Raw genomic sequence first — 19,346 nt, 5'->3', positions numbered from 1 at the left:
TCAAGCCGGCGCTCAGGTGTAGCGGGCTGACAGAGGATTAGAGAGAAGCGACTCCTCCGCTTGTTTGAGGAGTCGACTCCATCACTCTTCGATTTGCCTCTGGGTCTCACTTGGTTGTTGACCCTCTCATAGATCCTGACAGGACTCTGCGCTCACTTTCTGTTACATCATGTCGGCATGCAAAGACACCAACAAACAGATAAATAAAAGCCTCACAAGGCGGCCGGATACTCCTCTCTTCTATTGTTCATCACAGTGACGTATAATTAGGCTGCACATCAGTGATAAAATAAATAAAACAGAGACCCAGGAGAGAACTGGGATGGTTAGAGACGGTAGGATGGGAGGATTTGGTGGTTGCAGGGTCATTATAGGGTGTAGTAAGAAGCGGAACAGGGGTGGAGCGGTGGGGGTTGAGGGGTTTTTGTGGGGTGCGTTGGGCGGGGGGTGAAGCTTGGAGGCTGTGGTGCGGCGGGGGTGAGGGTTGGTTGGGAGGGGGGTATCAGTGGGGAATGGTGTCAGCTGCAGAGGCAGCAGGGAAAGCCGACATCTTAATAAAACAGCCTCGGGCTAAATCCCATTAAAGGCCTCAGAGCCTGTTACCACTGCTGGCCAGGTATCACGCACACACACAACAAACCCAACACACTCCGCACACACACACGTCAAAATTTAGGCTTGTGCACACAACCGCTCACACACACCGGAATATATTATATATAGATCCATGTGTCCGTCTCTCTGTCTGTTCCTGTCTGTCCATGTGTTGAGCTTTTTCTTTGTGCTCGCTTTTTCTTTTTTTTTTGTGCGTCGATGTGCCTTTTCATCTCATTGTGCAACTGTTTACTCCAAATTACAAAATAAGCTTAATGAAACCCAGTGAACAAACATTTAAAGGTCTATTGTTGGAAACGCAGCAGCTGCAATCCAGTTTGTTTCACTTTAAACTCAACTTTAACTCCAGGTCCAGTGAACCGGACCTTGACTTGGCCGGTCTAGCATATTAATATTCTTTCCTCTAAACCAGGGGTCCCCAAACTTTCTCCTGTGAGGGCCACATAACTTGTCCCTTCTCTGATAGGGGGCCGGGGTCAGTTTGTAACAGAAAAAGTGTGACGATTGTAAGAGTGCTAAACATAAAAATGTATTGTTTTTCAGAAAGCACAATCAAATAACCTTACTCAAAAAAAAAACTTACTCAAGTAAATGTAACCAGTTACTACCAAACTCTGCTGGTGTTCAGTTGTTTTCAACAAACTCTTGGAAACTGGATCAACTTTGACTTGAAGCACAGAGCTCAAAATACAAGATATAGGAGCTGGTTTTAACGAAGTAAATACAATTTTTAAATTTTTTTTTAAAGTACTGGTTCTTCTGGCAGATTATTTCACTTAAGACATTTTTCTCATGTTATACGAATTTTAACTTTTTAAGGACTCATTGACTTAAAATCATTGCTGAAAAGTTAATTGAAAGTTAATGTTGTCTTATTTCTAGTTTGCTAACATATTTGCACAATAAGACAAAAAATACTTGGAAAGATTTTGTGTTTTTGCAGTGCATTAACTTAAGGCAAGTTTACCAACCACCAGAGTTGGGTAGTAACTAGTTACATTTACTCAGCTGCATTTACTTGAATAACTTTTATGAAAAAAATTACTTTTAGGAGTATTCCTACTATGCTGAACTTTTTAATTTTACTTGAGTAATTTCATTATGAAGTATCGCTTCTCTTACTTGGGTAAAATTTCTGGATTTTTTTGCTAATTATATGGATTATTGTCATATTGATTTTTAAAATACCAAAATTTTCACTGAACTTTATATTTTGGTTCGTCTGATGATGTAATTTTTAAATGTTAAATGAGTGACCATTTGACCAGTTACTCAGTACTTGAATAAACTTTTTTACCAAATGCCTTTTTACTCTTACTTGGATGGCTACTTTTTACTTTTACTAGAGTAATTTCTACTCTTTCAGAAATGTCCTACTGAATGAGAAAAAACATGTTTTAACCAAAAATTCAGACACATTTGCAGTTTTTATTAAAGTTTTACAAGTTTTTATATTAACATTATTGAAAGGAACTGATTTGTGAAAATGTTCTTTTGCCTTATTTTTGTTAGTTTTTTGTTACTTACACGAATTATTGCCATTTTTGTCCATAAAATACCAAAATGTCCACTTATGTTTATATTCTGGTTTGTCTGATGATGTAATTTCTAAATATTAAATGAGTGATCATTTGACCAGTTACCTCATACTTGAGTAGACTTTTTACCAAATACTTTTTTACTCTGAATTGGGTAAAAATATGTTGAAGTAGTTTACGGTTTGCCAACCTGCATGCAGCTGCCTGTAACTCCGAATAATGCAGAAAGGAAAACTTGCGTTTTCTAAAGTGAGAAAAGGAAGCGACAGCGATTTCTGCTGCGGCGCAGACGAGCTGCGGTGGAGATTTGTCAACGATGGCAATTCCTCCCTGGAGCACTACAGACGTGCGTATGATGAACAGTATCTAAACTGTCCTCTGAGTTTTTATCTACACATACGCCCTGTGATTCTGGGCTGGGATCCAAGCGAGCTGGCCCAAATGAAACACATGCACACACACCCTGCATGTGGCGGTGGAGGCGTCGGGGTGTGGGGTGTTGATATGAAAGACGAATCTATATGTCCCAAAGTTGAAGTTCAGCCTCTGTCTGACAGAACACACAAGTTCCTGTTTTAGTAAACTATTGTTTTGACAGGATGTCACTTCAGTTCTGCAGAGTGTGTGTGAGAGCGCCGAGCGCCGCGCCTCCTCTTTATCTCAGGCCTAAGGCTACTGTCACTGAGCCGGGGGGGAGAATGGGAGACCGAGGCAGGCAGACAGAGGCGTAGAGAGAGAGAGGGAGAGGCAGGGAGATACGGAGGTAAAAGGAGGGATAATTCACTTGTCAGCTGCCTGATGAAATGCTATTTTAACTGAAGCTGCTAATAGGAGCATTACGGGAGTTCAACAAGCCTCAGACAACTTGCACATGGTGAGGTCTGCATGCGTCCCATCAATACAGAAACTCTTCTTCTTCTTCCCTTTATGTGAAAAAAAACTGCCTCTGCCAGGCTGTGCAGGACGTGGGACTCCACCCTGACGAGGTGGAGGCAGATTTCAAAACAACCTGCTGCATCATTCCTCATGTTTAAACGTTCTGGAAAAGAGGATTTATTAAACTTCTTTTTCTATCTTTAATACAATGCAGTGATGATTGGTTAATGCGTCTATATTTCAAACATTTTGATCCATCTTAAAATAATGTTCGAATTATTGTAACATCTTAAACATAATTTAAGACAGGGGTGTCAAACTCCAGTCCTGGAGGGCCGCTGTCCTGCAACTTTTAGATGTGCCTCCCCTGCACCACACCTGAATAGAATAATGAGGTTATTAGCAAAGGTCTGGAGAACTGATCTACACAAGGAGGAGGTCATTAAGCCATTTCACTCCAGTGTTTTGTACCTGTGGCTCATCTAAAAACTGCAGGACAGCGGCTGTTGAGGACTGGAGTTTGACACCTGTGATTTAAGAGTTTTGCATAACATCTTGGAACATGATTTAAAGTATAATCACTCTTCACACAGTCCCTCACATCGATTGATTGTTTTAATTAGTCTTTCAGTGACAATAAAAGACATAAATTGTTCAGATTATTTTCAGTATTTTCTTCTAAATTTGTCTTTTTGTATTCTTTCATGACTTTTATGACTTAAAGCTGTTTTAGTTGAGGCTATTACCGCCATCTTGACCCAAACTCCCTGGAAGAAGAGTTTATGTTTGTTTTTTGTGTATATTTATTTAGATGACGTAACTAAAAAAACAAAGAAGGAACACAAGCGACAAATGAAAAAGTGTCTTATTTTAAGTGTATAAGAATAATGTAAAAATAGTGCAATTCTACTGGAAATGTGCAACATTTTGTGGTTTTAAATCTATAAAGGTGCAACAATTCACAATTTAAAATGATCCCAGACAGCATTTACTTTCTGATAGGCAAATTTTCAAAAATGCTCATGCAAATCAGCAGTTATGGCTGTTTTTCCCCCCTAAAAGCTCAAAGTAAAATCTTGATATCTACAGCTTCATGAGAGTTTAAGTACAACAGAAATGATAAAAGTCTCAGTCTGTGAGTTTGTGAAGGCCACAAACTTACAGTTATAAACTGAAGGTGTAAGAAAAAATAAACACATTTTAGGGTAAATAATTGCTGACAAAACAAACTTTTCAGGATAAAAAATAATTCCGGTTTGGAAAAAGAATAAAAACTTACATTTGTTTAGTATGTTCATTCAATTCAAGTTAATTTCGTTTTAGTTTCAGTCTTTAGTACTAAAGACATTTTTTTTTTATCCAAGTTTCGTTTTAAGTTTACAAAAAAGGAGGGAAAATATGCCAAAACACTTCAATTATCGCAAGTATGAGTTGTAAACATCATATTTGATTCCTCCAATCGAATTTTCCTAAAAATGTTGTGTCAGAAATGAGCAGATCTTTTAAAAGGTTGACTAAGTTTCTGCAGCTTTAGCAAACACTCTCATGCAGCATCAGCGCAGCAGCTAGCCATACTGTCCACCGACATTACCGCATTTCAAAGGGACATCTGAGACCTGCACACCCCGACACACACACACACACAAGCAGCCACACACACACTCACTCACTCTCACAGAGAAAGGGTTAAGAGAGCCCCGAGGCCAAGTGATTTACGCAAGAATGGGCTCAGTGGTTCCTGTCTGCTTCAGCATCAGTGTGTGCAGATGTGCATGGGCGTGAGTGTGTGTGTGTGGCTTTGGTGTTTAAATAGGATAGTTCTGCACAAACCTCCAGCATCCACACATTGAATTGTATTACAGCATTATTGTGCAGCATTATTAGCAACAAATCTCATCATTGTGTCTATTTAAAGAATATTTATGATCATTTTCCTCATTCCAGTGGATCAAAAGTGCTTTTTTTGTTGTTGTTGCTATTTTTCCATGTTATCAACAAAAGTTTGTTTCTTTTTTAAGTCAAAACTGTACATAACACCTGAAGGCTGCACTGTCTGACCTGAGCGTAAACCGAGAGCGGAGTGAGAGTTTATCTGCTTCATTTTTATGAAAATCTAAACGAAGCAGACAATCAGACGGCCACGCATCCGGTGCGTGTTTTGCTCTTGGACTGAAAAAGGAGCCTGAATGCCATCTAGCGGCCGCAGAGGGAGCAGCAGCAACAGAGGTTACCTAAAAGAGTAAAATTCATGTCAACAGCACCCCCTGCAGGAGGAAGCGAAAACTACACGCGTGATTTTGGCTTCTGCATCAGCTGAAGCTTATTTTACTTTAACCAGGAATGCAACAGCTTCTGTTGCACCATAAAATCCTGGTTAAGATCAGAAATGATAAAAACACGGGTTTAAAAAAAAAAGAAAAAAGATGAGAAACACGATATTTGATAATTACAAGAGTAAATAACTTCAAATTATGTTGTATTTGCACTGGCTTTGGATTGTTTCATTTCCTTTTATGTTTCTGTGTAGTGATTCATATATAATAAGTAAAATATTTTGGGGTTTTATATATTTAAATGATTTATGAAGGGGTAATTTAATCCAATTTAATGAGATACCTGCACATTTTCAGTCAAGTTGTTTAAATTGTTGCGGTGTTTTTGAAATATACATAAGTTATTTGATGACTGACTCACTGAAAAAATCAATAAGGTAAATAAATCAAAACACACTAGCAACGTTCTTTCATTTCAAGTAATTTTTTTGGCAATTTTTGGTGACTGAGGAAGTAAATAAAGAGAAAGGTAAACAAAATAAGCAACTATTTCAGAAATGCAAACATGAATATCCCAGACGTGCATGCAAATTACATTTAAGTGAACTTTGGATTTTGCGGTTTTGGTGACTTTTTCTGCAGCAGAATTTTCTTGCACAGACTAAAACTGACTTAACTTTTACATTTCAAGTTAATCTGATAACTCTACCTGCACTAAAATCCTGTTGGTCATACTTAAGATTATTTGATATTTATTGCTATATGGCGAACTTTATCCTTAGTGTTTGTGAAATGTACCCTGGTCACTCTTGGCTGCAACATAAAATGTGAGATTTTCACCTTCCTGCTCCTAAATGAAGTTATACTTTCCAATAAAACAATCAGATCCCATTATCTGCCATTCTTTAACAAATTAGCAGGAAGGGAAACTTGCTGGCAGAGTCCTGAGGTCCCAGCGGCCATCAGCATTCAGCCGGTGAAGGGAAAACAGGGACGCTGCAGAGGCCTTCACTGCGGAGCTGGAGACCATGGTGACTGACATGTCATCCTCACACACACACACACACACACACACACACACACACACACACACACACACACACACAGAGTTTAAAACTGGGAGTCTGTGAGGATGTGCATTGACTCAAGGTGTCTGTCAGAGTGTGTGTGGAGCCGTGGATCTCCTAATTTAGCCTCTAGAGAGCTGAGACGTCGGGGTGTCAATCTCTCTGCGCCGCTTTTTTCCCCACTTAACTTTTTAACCGAGTTTCCTTCTCTTTGCAATCCTCCGTATTTATAGCTGCCGAGCCTGGAGCAGACACGTATGTTTGCAGGAGTGCGTGTGTGTGTGGTATTTACCAACATTAAACTATTTGTGCCATGTGTGTGTGTGTGTGTGTGTGTGTGTGTGTGGGTGTGTGTGAGAGCTGCACAGCTGTTGATATTGTGAGGGTTAGGGGTTTGGTATTTCAGTCAATTTCCTCCGAGACGAAGATGAAGCATGGCGAGGGAGGGAGACAGAGGAAGTGTGGAAATCGCTGGAGGAAAAAGAGAGAGCAGAGGAAGAAAGAAAGACGAGGAGGTGAAAGAGATGAGGAGGGAGGGATGAGGATGAAGGAGGGGCGGATGAGGCAGGATTCTGGCCGGGTGAGCAGCTCTGAGACTAATTAAGGTGAGGGCAGTGGCAGAGACGAGGTAATGATGAAGAAAAGGATTTACTCCCCACTCTCTTCCTCTAAGAGGCGCAGCGTTGCGTCTCCAAACCAGCCGAATTAATTCTGTCACAGAAAATAATGCAGCTGTAATTTTTACTGCAGGAAAAGTCGACTCAAAGCGACGAAGTTTTACTTTGACTTTCTGACCTTAAGGTCAACGACATCTGAAGGAAAACAAATCAGAGTCTTTGTATTTTCTTTGGCGCGATTCCCTCAGAGCAGAGGTCAGAAGTCCAAACAGTTACCTTTGACCTGACTCCTACAAAATAAAATTTTACAGCTGCACAAAGCTTTAAAGATAGCTTTTTTAAAATACGTTCATATGGAATTTGTGTGTTTTAATTTATAAACAACAGAGAAAGTACATGATACACTTTATAAAAAAAAACTTCTCACTGCAAAAACACAAAATTTTCTAGTTTCTAGTCCAAGTATCTTAGTAAACTTGAAATAAAACGAACTTAAAAGTCTTTTCAGCAAGATAAAGGCGATTGTTTAAGTAAATAATTCCTTAATATTCATTGGCTGATAAATTTACTTATAACATTGAAAAAAATGTCTTATTAGTGAAATAATATGCCAGTAAAACTACAACTTTTTCATCAATATTAAGAAACTATACTTTAAAAAGTCTTTCTGTCTAACTAATAAGTTATTTAAGTTATTTTACTTGTACTGAGGTATTTGCACTAGAAGCTAGATCAACAATACAATAAGATTTTGTGTTTTTGCAGTACTGTTGGTGAATAAATCCAAATGTTGCATTCAAACACACATACAAACTTATTAATTGGATTTCTTAAGTACCTTGAAGTTTAAAGAGACATATATATATATATATATATATATATATATATATATATATATATATATATATATATATATATATATATATATATATATATATATATATATATATATATATATATAAACAACAGTGGATAAACAACAGAGGAAAGCCGTTGTGGTAGATGTAGCAATACCAAGCGACTGCAACATCAGGAAAAAGGAGCACGAGAAACTAGAGAAATACCAGGGCCTCAGGGAGGAACTGGAGAGGGCCTGGAAGGTGAAGACCACAGTGGTGCCTGTGGTCATCGGGGCCCTCGGGGCAGTCACCCCCAAACTGGACCAATGGCTACAACAGATCCCAGGAACAACATCAGACATCTCAGTCCAGAAATGTGCAGTCCTTGGCACAGCCAAGATACTGCGCAGAACCCTCAAGCTCCCAGGCCTCTGGTAGAGGACCCGAGCTCAGAGGACAAGAACCACCCGCGGTGGGTGAGAAGGGAATTTTTTTATATATATATATATATATTAAGACACATCAAAGAGGACATGTGGCTCTGGAAACTCAGAGGGAAAAACTATTAAAATGTTTCAGTTTCGTCCCAAAACAACCAAAAGCATCCATGTATTTTACCAGAAAGTTGAGAAGTTAGATAAGACTTATTTACTGCTTTTTAGGACATGAAATAAACACCTGCTGAATACTTCATTATCACCTTGTGGTGTATTTAATGACATAAATGATGCACTGCAAAAACACTAACTCTTACCAAGTATTTCTGGTTTAGCTTCTCGTTTTGTCTTATTTAAAATAAGACAAAACTAACTAACTTCAAGTAACTGTTCAGCAAGAAATAGCAGCTTGTTTTAAGTCAATAATTCATTAATCTTGATTTACATTGGCAGATTATTTCAACATGGAGAACATGTCTCGTTATAAGTGAAATAATCTGTCAGTAGAACTAGAACTTTTTCATCAATATTTAGGAATTATTAACTTAAAACTAGCTCTTATTTCTTGTTGAAATGTTACTTTTAAGTTAGTTCTGTCTTATTTCAACTGTCTTAAGATATTTTCACTAAAAAATAGACAAAGAATAGTTGGTAAGATTTTGTGTTTTTGCAGTGCAGACTCTGTTTAGAGTAATAATAACTAAAGCATTGTTCTTATATTTGTCTATATGAGTCTAGTAAATGATTGTAGATCTCGGTTTGGCCGTTTCTGTCTAATCTAAACTGTGGGAATCCAAAATCTGCTGTTGTACCTCAAAGTTGGTCAGCGTTGTTCATCTGTTGCTAAAAACTGTTGCGACTGACGGAAGAGTTGATCTTTCTTGTCTTTGCAGCGTTTTGCGACCTGAAGGGGAAAAACGCAGCAAAGTTGTAAACTCTGTTGGGGTTTTTTCAGCTCTGGATTGTTTGGTTTCTTCTGCTGGTAACTTTTCATCCACTGGACGTTTTCTTTTAATGTCAGACGTCCGGAATGTGTTTCTAAACTCACTTTGAGTCTTCTTTGTCATTTTAAAACACAAGTATCAGACAAAAGAGTTTTAGAGCCTTTTGTTTTTCTTTAAAGGAAAAATTAAATCATGTTTTTTTTATAAGTATAATTTCCCACGTACTCAATTTAAAGGAATCATCAATTAATGAAAGTATTAAATTTAATAAAATTTAATAAACAATAATACATTTATTAGAGGAAAATAAAGTGAAATAAAAATTCACAAATAAGTAAATTTATGTTTATGCAAGGAAAGAAGGCAATAAAAACATAATTACATTAAAATTAAATAAAGTGAAATAAATAAATCTGTTTGAAATTGGGAAAAAGCAATAAAAAATGTATATATTTAAAATAAAATAAATAAAAGTTATAATGTATTATTGTTCTAATATTGCCCTTTTTCATGCATGAATATGTATTTTATTTACTTATTTTATTTTACATGTATTGTGGATTTTAAGGGTTCTTTTTTCACTTATTCCATTTTTTCCATGCATAAACATAGGTTTATCCATCTGTTTATTTATTGACTTTTATTTTAAATTTACTGTATTACGAGTTTAAAATGATTTTTTTTCCTTTATTGCCTTTTCTCCATGCATAAATATTGATTTATCTATTTACTTATTTTTAGGTACAGAATCAATGATAGATCAATTCAATACTTAAACTCTTTATGTTATTAGTTAAGGTTTGTGGGATTTATCGGGCTGTGTACAGGAGGGAAAAGCTAACGTTTTCTGCAGAGCATCACTGATGTGACATTCTGACTCCTCCACCCCCTTCCTCTCCGTTTCGTGGGCCAACATGGAAGCTGCTGCAGCTCCACATGAGGCCTCCTGTTCCGTCCCGTTCCTGTCTCCCAACGGCAAAACATCTCTTTCTAAACGTTTGCTTCCGCCCACACGCATCCAGCATCTGCCGCTCGCTGTGTTTTGGTGTCTTGTAGGAAATTAGCATACAGTTTGCAGAGCCAGAGTTACTTCCTCTCTTGTTGCCTGCGCCTGTCACTGCCTCACTAGAACTGTGAGGCTGCGGCGTCTCCTCAAACACAACCAAACGTCACACACACTTTGAGTGGTTTAATTTTGTTGGCAGAGACTTGGATCAGTGCCTGAACAATCAAAAGAAGGCAACGCAACAAAATTAAACTGTAAACTTAAAATACTTCAGATTCTGTTTTGCAGGTTTCTGTTGAAAAAATGAAATCTTTAAAGAGATCAGATCGGGATCACAGCAGAGACGTTGCTTGTGTTGGTCTTGTTTTCTTTCAGTTTAGATTTTTCTCTCATGTTGTGATGTATTTGTAATAAATCCTGATTGTCAGGATTCACATGAATTTGAGGATCTGGATGGATTAGCAGTACATGCTGAGACGAAATTTTAAAAATCTCTGCATCAACAAAAAGACAACCTGATTTCTTCATAAATTTCCTCCATTTTGCACGTAACCAGTTCACAAGGCGGCATCCTGGAATTGCATGACCGGATCATGTAAAAAAAATCACCAATAGAAAAGTCTATTTTTCACTTTTTTGCATTAATTTATTTTTATGTTTTACGAGGATTATAAACTGCTTTCATTGCTATTTTTGAAAAGCAGGAGTAATTCTGCTGCTGATGTCTTTAAGAATCACCTGCGCAGCTACTAGCGCAAATGTCTTGCAGCAGGAAGTTTCGTAGGGAAATGTGCGGAAATGAGGGACGGGAGTATTGAACAGAGAAACTGAACTTGTTTTCCAAAGTTGTTTTTGCGAATTTATTCATTATTTCTTCTTGTTCAAGTCTTACTAATTTGTCTGTGAGAGTAAAACGCCTGGTGGGGATCATAGACGGAGGTATTTATAAAAGTTGGAAACAGCTAGCTTAGAAACCGACCAGACGGGTCGGTTTCTAAGCTAGCTCCTCCCTCCTGATGTGTTGATCAAATTACCGACTTTGCTTGAATTCACACCACATTATTTATGTCACTATGTCATAAACAGCATTTCCCCTTATACCGGAGCAACATTAAAAACGTACAGAAGACGAGATGCTAACCAGTGTTTTTTCCATACATGCTAGGCTACATGCTAGGCTACATGACGGAGGAGCATTGTTTCCATGGTTCCCAACGGTTAGACACGTACTTTCTCCATGATGTGATATTTTATATCTTTCTAATTACACTTACTTATAAAGTATATGAATGTTAATCTTCTTACCTTGTAAAAATTGTTCACTGTAAATCCGCGGTTACACCGAGGGCTGACGGTCATTGTGATTAACGGCTGCCGTCCATCGCCGCCAGATCTTTTCTCATTAAAAGTTATAAAATAAAACTACAAGTTTGGTTTATATCCTTGTCTTTTTCTGTAGCCGACCGCACAGCACCCTGTGACCATCTTTAAAGTGAAATCAATTCAATTAAAGCAATATTAGATTACAGATGTCTGTTTTTGGACTGGATTAAAAGGAGCACGTTGGTTATTTTGACGTCCGTCATGGCGGAGTGGGCGGAGTTATGAAGAGCGTGACGTCACGTGAAACAAAAGTACAGTACGTATTACGCCGCTACGCTCCTGACTACCGGAAAGTAATGTAACTGACACAGTTACATTACAGTGTAACACAAAAAAACACTTTGAAGTCATTAAGCAAAACCAGAATTAATCCATATTAATCCACTAGAGGGCGCTGTCTTACTCCAGAACAATATAAGGCGCTCTGTCGTGTTTTTTTTTTTTAAGTAAAGGCTTTTAAATGCGCTTTAGAGTCTGGAAAATATGGTAATATTAATTTTTATTACAGCTGAGGTGTGTACCTTTGTTAAGATATGTCTTTTGGATATTTTAAAAACGGTCATTGATAAGAGACAGATGATCTGTGGGAAAATAAATCAGCTTTCTCCAGGTGGTCCTACTGCCATCTGCAGAAACAACCATTTACAGATAGGAGGCGTGTCTTAGAGCTGTCAATCATGATCATATTCCTGTAACGTAATTTACATAAAGTAATGTATTTAGTAAGATTTATATTTATCTTTATATTTAGATGTAATTCCTCAATCATAACTACATTTATTTGCAACTTCTCAAAAAGTTCGGGCTGCATTCTCAGGTTGTAACAATAATTACTTAATGGATTCTAATAGACTGACTTTTAATTTTATTTGATTGAATTTTATTTTAATTTTGATAATTTCATCAGATTTAATTGTCTATTGTTTAGTCATTTGTCTTGTTAATGTATTTAAGTTTTATTCAGTTTATTAATCAATTCAAATTTCTCTTTAATTCCTTTGATACATTTGACAACATTTAAAGACAAAAACGAACAAACCTTTTTTTTCCTATCCAAAGATGTCTTTCTAACTTTCCGTCATGATCCCTGAGTTTGTTGTCTAAAACAGAAAATCTTAGATGCTAAATGCTAAATTGCAATTCTGATGTGTCAGACAAGATTTTTTAGAGCACCAAAATGTTTGACTCTTGTATATTTAGAGAGAGAATCTTAAACTGGACAGAATCATGTCTTTTTCCCTCACAGAGAGCACAGCCTCTGGCTACCGAACTCCACATGTTTGCACATATTTGCACATGTTCTGCTCCTTCATCTCCGTGTCTGCTAGCATACGGCCACCTGAACACGCTGCCTCTCTGTTGCTCGCTTATCAGAGTTCAGAGCCAGGTGTGCCTGAAGCAGAGAGCTGAGTCTTTGAGCTCACAGGGTGGCATCGCTGGTTCCCACGTATGAAAAAATATGTAGCTCAGCCTTGTCCAAAAAGTCACTATATTTGTCACTGGGTGCTTTTTTCTTTTTTTGAAGAAGGGGTCTGAAAAAGTTGCTAAATCTGGTGAGGAAGCGTGAAAGTTGGCAGCAATGCTTGGGGCATGGCTCAGGGCAAAGTCTGTATAGTTATGACATCACAACCTTATGGCAGTCCTGATGATCCATTTACAGACTCCAGGCTTCAATACAAGCTACCTACACATCTCAGCAGAGAAAATATTTTAAGCGTTTTATAGTAAACACCTTGTAAAGCATCCGGCGATCAGAAGAGGAAAACTAAAAGTTCTGCAAATTATTGTACAGATTTTTGTCCTCAGTTTTCTAATAATTATTTTATTTAATAAGGATAACAGCTTTTGAATTTTGGGGCTGGCAGCGTACCCAAAAATTTTACTCGAGTAAGTGTAGCACTACTTCAACATATTTTTACTCAGGTAAAAGTAAAAAGTTGCCGTAAAAGAAATTACTCAAGTAAGATTAAAAGAAAGTTTGGTAAAATGTTCACTCAAGAACTGACTAACTCATGAATTTATCAATCATTTCATAAAGTCTTAAAATAGAAAGTTAAGTGGTAATTCTGGTATTTTAAGGACCAAAATGACAATTATTCATAGAGATATCAAAAAACAAAGTCAGGCAACAGAAAAATATTTCCAAATCAGTTTCTTTCAACAACAAAAACTGCTGGCCACGCCCCCTAACTCGACGGTTACACCTGCACGTGAAAATGGATGAAAACAGATGCACAATTATACAATCGTACATTTTGAAAGGCAGAAGTGGAGCCTCCTGTACAACCAACAAGAATGCAGCAAGTGGTTTCTGGACGGTAAGTCAACAACAAAACATCTGTCTTTTCCAGCAGCCATTGTACAGCTCAGTTTGTGTTGCTAGGTAACGGGCAGAGCCTGCTGATTTCTGACATTACAGACCAGAAGTTTTTGAAACGGGTCACATTCTTGACACCAAATTCTTGCCAAAACCAGTTTTGGCTTTTTCTTTTTAAGTACTTGGACTGTTTTTAGAAGTAGTAGGAACTCAAATGGAAGTATAAAAGCATGCAAATTGTGAATTGTGCACTTTTAAGAGAAGTTGTCTATAGGCTGATTTGTAAAACAGGGGAAAGTGACTCCAGGGAGTCCCAGGGAGATTCACGTTGCCCTTAAATGGTGAAAACCAGGGAAAGTGGTGAACCTTTCCGGGACTCAATGTCCACACTGTAAAAACACAAAATCTTACCAAGTATTTTTGGTCCAGTTTATACTGGAAATATGTTAGCACACTTGAAATAAGACAAAACTAACTTCAAAGTAACTTTTCAGCAAGATATAGGCGTTTGTTTCAAGTTATTAATTCATCAATATTTAGGAAAAAATATCTTGTTATAAGTGAAATAATCTGCCAGTGGAACAAGTACAATTTCATCAATATTAAGGAATTATTTTCTTAAAACAAGCCTCTATTTCTTGCTAGAAAGTTACTTTTGAGGTAGTTTTGTTTTATTTCAAGTGCACTTAGACGTCTCCACTAGAAAATTTTGTGTTTTGCAGTGCAGAATCACTCGAGTCTTCCAGGATGGTAAGGAGCAGGGACTGGGTCAGAAAGGACAGCTTTGAGATATGCAGGATTTATTTTTATAAGCTTGTTGTATTTGTGTGCTTATTTTTAAACCAACAATTAAATAAAAGTTTGAATTGACTCCAGATATTAAGAGTAAAAGACTGTAATAAAAATACAGATGCTTGTGAGCCTCACAGCAGACTTCCTGAAATTGTTATCTACTGTATTTATAATGTTGCACAACCTCTGCTGCTTCTTTCTAAGTATTCATCCTGGAAACACCAGCTGGATATGCTGGAAATTCCTCACTTCCTTATAAATATTTGCTTTTGGTGTCAGGTAAAGACCAAGAAGAAAGATCTTAGATGTTTTTGGAATACTTGGACAGTCTCAGGATTGTTACAGCGTTTAAAACCAAGCTACACTATATTTCCAGAACCACTGAGATGAATGAGATGTTCCTGAACATCTCATTCAAAATATGCTTTAATCCTGAGATGACCAACTTTGAAGCTGTAGAAAACACACGTCATATCTACAAACTTGTTCCCACATATCTGGGAGGATGCAAAGCCAACCATGAGAAAAAAATACAAGCTCTAAGTTTTTCCAGTTCAAACAAAGTATAAATGACGTGTTTTTGAGTAATTTATATGTCTAACTTGTATTATATGTGTAGTCCTGCTGCACTGTTGCCTTGCAGCAAGAAGGTTCTGGGTTCTGCGACAGGATGAGGTGGTTTTTTTGTTTTGTTTTTTGGTTGTATGGAAATTAGTGTATTTCACAAAACTGCAATGGAAACCCTTTTTTCGCATCAAACAAGTCACGTGGTCAGCAACCGGAAGTTACTACTGGTGGAAAACACAAAGAAAACAACAGGAAGTAGTAGGAGGATGTTTTCTTAATGACTTATCCTGGTGAAAAAGCTTATTCACATGTGATTTTAATTGTATTTCTTATTTAATGGAGTAATCGTTAATGTGAAATTATATTTTTTCTGACAAAGTTTTGAGCACATTTGCAATGGAAACGCAGCTTGCTGGTGTAAATCAAGGGCGTAGGTTTGGTCTATGTTTTGGTGGGACCTTACAACTTACTGCGCCCCCCCCCCCCCCCCCCCCCCCCCCCCGCACCGACCATTTTTGACCAATGGGGGGGGGGCACAACATTGGCTTAATAACCCCCTCCCCCCAACCGTAACCATAACTTGATCATGCATCTTGTGTATACAACCAGATACAGTCATACTCAGCAGATCAGTTTAAGAACATTTTACTTTTTCCTTTTCAAAATTCAGCAAACATTACAAGTAAGATCAAAAGAAATATCCTCTGGATCTACTGATTATACAACAAACACAATTGCAGAAAAGAACAAAAAATGACTTCTTGCACTTCAGGAAAAAGATCCAATTGTTGAGATATTATTGCGTGATAGATATCTAACTTATGGGTCCCCTCACTGTACTTACAGCCGAGGTAGCGAAATAACTTCTAATGTCTGTCGTCCTTTTCTTTTTTGGTGGCGACATGGAGACTCATAATAAATGTCAACCTCAGAAGGAGACGCGTTCACTGTCAGCATCGTGGACCAAGCTTCCGTTCCGCGTGTGGCCAGCTGGCCGCCGCCTGGTGCAGCTAATCAAAGAACGTAGATCCACGTCCTGTGAGCCAATAGCGGGTCGTCATAGTTCAGAACAGCGAATCTTAAAATGAATGCTACCACTGCGTAGTATATTGAAATATTAAACTAATCAGTGTAGATTTTATTTATTTTGTTTTTGTTAAAAAATACATATGTTTTTTTTTTATTAATATGGCAAAAATTGGTCGGGACTATTTTATATCCCTTGAATATTGGTCGGGACATGTCACGACCGTCCATACCCAAACCTACGCCCATGGTGTAAATGCATGTTCCAGGTTTATTTTAATACCTGACTACTGAATGCAAGGTCCCATGTAGCAGAAAGGACATTTCATGAATGAACCTTTTGCACATATACCGTCTTATCACGGTACCAGGACGTCTTCCGTTCAGAATGGATCGACAGCAACCTTTAGATGTCAGTGCGTAAAAGCGACCGGGGCGTGCAGCTGAGCAGGTTTCTCATTGGACAAGGTCATGGGACATATTTAAGTCCTGCAAGGGACTGCGCTGCGGCGGCGAGTCTCCTGCAGAGCAGAGCGCAGGAACAAGAGACCGCAGCACAGCATGAGGCAGGGAGAGGAGGGAGCGCTGGATGGAAGGTGTGTGAGCAACAGAAAAGCCTGGATAGCAGTGTGTCAAGAGTGCTGTCAGTCACTCATCCATCCAGCTGGCTAATTGGCTCCTTACCCTCTCTCTCCTTCTTTCCCTCTCTCTCTCTCTCCTTCTTTCCCTCTCTCTCTCTCTCTCTCTCTCTCTCTCTCTCTCTCTCTCTCTCTCTCTCTCTCTCTCTCTCTCTCTCTCCCTCTCTCTTTATCAGGCGTTGCTCCTAACTGCGCGCCGGAGGCCAAAATGCAGATGAGCTCTGCCTCGCGTCAGGGGGAGCTTCTGCTCTGCTTAATTATTTGTGTGTGTGTGCGTGTGGGGTGTGTGTGTGTGTGTGTTAGCCTTCGAGCTTACCGGCCCACACACACAACGTTCGAGTTGCTGCTATGCTAAACAGCAAGGCATCCTGGGAATTGCAGTGACAGCTCATTTTGGGGGGTTTTCATAGTCTCTGTATGAAGGCTGCTGAGAGACAACCCTCCCCTCCTCATCTTCCTCCCAAATTTCCCATTCCCCTCACAACACACACACTCACTCACACACCTCTCTCTTTCCCCCGGTGCTCATGGGAACGGGTCCGGGGCCTGTCACTAACCCTCCCCCTCTCCTTTATCCCCACCACCTCACCGCCTTCCCCTCATCGCTGCGGTGACAGGGCTTGTTGACAAACGCCAGCAGTCATCAGGGCACCATGGGAAATCTTCTGCCACCATTTTGTCAGCAGTATGACAGAAGTTGTTAATGTCTTGCCTCTCGCCCTGACACGAGACGCCGCGGCTGACAGACTGCTACACACACACATACACACACACACCCCATCACACTCACGCACACACACATATATACAACATGTACGTGCACAAACACCCCAACAGGAAATGTCATTTTCACAATATAGACACAAACACAGATGCTCATGCACACACACACACATTCATGTCCACATTTTGTGTCCCTCTATCCTTAACTCACACACACACACACTCTCATTCAACTAAATCAGTGAGTGTGTGTGTGTGTGTGTGTGTGTGTGTGTGTGTGTGTGTGTGTGTGTGTGTGTGTGTGTGTGTGCGTGCTGGCTGACAACTGCATATGTGTGGATGTTTAGTGTGTGTGACTCAGGAGTGTTAATGAGGATATGTCTATGAGTGTGTACGGCTTCTAATGAGTTGTACCTGTGTTTTAGTGTGTGTGTGTGTGTGAGAGAGAGAGAGTGTGTGAGAAGTGTCTTGGCTCTCGTTATGGATGCTGCGTGTTTGTCTGATCGATAACATTTACAATCCCGACAGGAGATTGAGCCTGGCGGACAACCCTAACTGACCGTTATGAGAGCATAATGAACTCCGGACAGAGCTTCCTCTCAAACACCCACACACACACACACATACACCTACACACACACACACGGTGCAGCTTCTCTGGGCAGCCAATTACCGTTGCTCATAATCCACTTGCTCCTCACACATCCACCTGTGTATAAGTCAGTGTCCAACATTTGTGCGGCTGGATGTTTACGTGTGTTTTGCCGGTTGCAGAAGATGCCAAAGTTCCCTCCAGAATCCATAAAGCGTGCGCGGATCACGGCTCCGGTCGGAACGGGATTGGTGGTTTCTGCCACGGTTCACCTGTTTGAATCCACGCTTCGATGCTCGAGGTGTTTCTGATTCATACTCACCTGCAGGGCCGAGCGCCGCACAAACTACGGAGGGATGTGTTCATGTTTCTTCAAAAGAAGGAAACAGGAGGCTAAAAGAATTTATTTTAGTTTTTTTATATGAAGCTGGCTTTCCTTTTTTATTTGCAAAGTCATTTTAATTGAAAAACAGATTTACCAATAATCAAATTTACTCCTAAAGCAAATCAACAGAGGCCTATTCTCCATTAAATAAAAGGACAAAATGGTGACAATTACTCTGTTTGTCATATTGTGAAAGTAACAAATAAAATCAGGGAATTTATATATATACATTATGTTTTACGGTGTTGTCCACAAGACTTGACAAACTGCACCCATCCTGCTACTGGTACCAAAATCTGCATTATTATATCCAGAAATCTGTTTTGAAATCCAAACTCATCTGAAACTTTGTGGAAAAGAAAACAAAGGAGGTTAAAAACAGATTGATGTTTAATTTCGTCTCCTTTTGCACATTGATGACAATATAAACCTATAAAGTTTACTATGACCAAATGCCTTTCAAATCTATTTATGTACCTTTAACTTTTTCATGATGAATCCACAATATTTAATGCCTATTCTTATGATTTAGTGCAATTCTTTTGCTTTTCGCAAATTGTCTTCACTGCAAAAACAAAATCTTACAAAGTATCTTTGGTTTAGTTTCTAGTGCAAAATTTTAGTATTCTTGAATTAAGACAATAGTAAAACTTTTCAGGAAGATGTATGAGCTGATTTTAGATCAATAGTTCCTTAATATTGATGAAAAAG

The sequence above is a fragment of the Xiphophorus maculatus genome, chromosome 15 (genome assembly GCF_002775205.1).
Source record: "Xiphophorus maculatus strain JP 163 A chromosome 15, X_maculatus-5.0-male, whole genome shotgun sequence".
Lineage (NCBI taxonomy): Eukaryota > Metazoa > Chordata > Actinopteri > Cyprinodontiformes > Poeciliidae > Xiphophorus > Xiphophorus maculatus.
The sequence above is the reverse complement of the archived record's forward strand: the minus strand, read 5'-3'. Positions refer to the sequence as shown.